Below are 1,623 nucleotides of genomic sequence, written 5' to 3'. Positions count from 1 at the left end.
CGGTGTTTAGTACAAAAAGAAAGAGGTATTAACACATTTGGTACCACAACTTGCACCTAAGTTACGTTTTAGTCCCACTTCTTGCAAAGTGGACATAGATGGTACCTAAACTTGCAAATCGGAGTGGTTTAGGTCCTGGAGCCCTCTGCTGGTTCCACATGTGCGCCACGGTGGCAGAAACATTTGCAGAAAACCCCGTAACTATTAGCCGTCATCATCATCAAAACGTTGCTTGGCCGGGAACCAAATCCCCAATTTCCTCTGCCTCCCCACGAACTCGCATCGCAGTAGTACCCGCTCGCCAAGATTGGAGGATTTGCTGGAGAGGATTGGCGGATGGCGGAGCAGAGATCGGAGGATTCCGGCGAGAGTACGGGCAGGTCCCCTCCAGCTGCTCGCGGAAGACGTATGGGTGCGGTGGAGGCGATGCCGTCGCGTCGGGCGGCGGAGGAGGCGGAGCCGTCGCGTCGGACGGGGAAGGAGGCGGCGCCGTCGGGTCGAGCGAGGAAGGAGGCGGCGCCATCGTGTCGGGCGGCCGGTTTGCTGCACGCTAGCGGAGGGGATGGTTGTAGCGCCGGAATGCGGTGGAGGTGATGTCGTCTCGTTAGCACCGGCACCATGATGCTCGGATCCCGCAGTGTGGACTGCATGGCATGGAAGAAGCCTTTTGGTACTGCAGGCCATGGAAGAATCATTTTGGTACGGAAGAAGACTATGGGGCAGCTTTCAGACTAAGAAGAAGAAACTGAATAATGTGTGTTTTAGGAGCAGCTTATGTAGTGTCTCTGGTACACTATCTCTCGTACAATTAGCGCTATGTAAGCTGCCCCATAGTCTTCTTCCGTACCAAAATGATTCTTCCATGGCCTGCAGTACCAAAAGGCTTCTTCCATGCCATGCAGTCCACACTGCGGGATCCGAGCATCATGGTGCCGGTGCTAACGAGACGACATCACCTCCACCGCATTCCGGCGCCTACAACCATCCCCTCCGCTAGCAGGTGCAGCAAACCTGGCCGCCCGACACGATGGCGCCGCCTCCTTCCCTGCTCGACCCGACGGCGCCGCCTCCTTCCCCGCCCGACGCGACGGCTCCGCCTCCTCCGCCGCCCGACGCGACGGCATCGCCTCCACCGCACCCATACGTCTTCCGCGAGCAGCTGGAGGGGACCTGCCCGTACTCCGCCGGAATCCTCCGATCTCGCTCTCCGCCATCCGCCAATCCTCTCCAGCAAATCCTCCAATCTTGGCGAGCGGGTACTACTGCGATGCGAGTTCGTGGGGAGGCAGAGGAAATTGGGGATTTGGTTCCCGGCCAAGCAACGTTTTGATGATGATGATGGCTAATAGTTACGGGGTTTTCTGCAAATGTTTCTGCCACCGTGGCGCACATGTGGAACCAGCAGAGGGCTCCAGGACCTAAACCACTCCGATTTGCAAGTTTAGGTACCATCTATGTCCACTTTGCAAGAAGTGGGACTAAAACGTAACTTAGGTGCAAGTTGTGGTACCAAATGTGTTAATACCTCCTTATATTTTGTTGACCAAATTTATAGTTAAACTTTCTCCTTGAAATGCTTAATACCCATGTAAATCAGTATGGAGGTAGTACTTCCAATTTACA

Source organism: Lolium rigidum, chromosome 2 (assembly GCF_022539505.1).
Source record: "Lolium rigidum isolate FL_2022 chromosome 2, APGP_CSIRO_Lrig_0.1, whole genome shotgun sequence".
In the NCBI taxonomy this organism is placed as follows: domain Eukaryota; kingdom Viridiplantae; phylum Streptophyta; class Magnoliopsida; order Poales; family Poaceae; genus Lolium; species Lolium rigidum.
The sequence above is the reverse complement of the archived record's forward strand: the minus strand, read 5'-3'. Positions refer to the sequence as shown.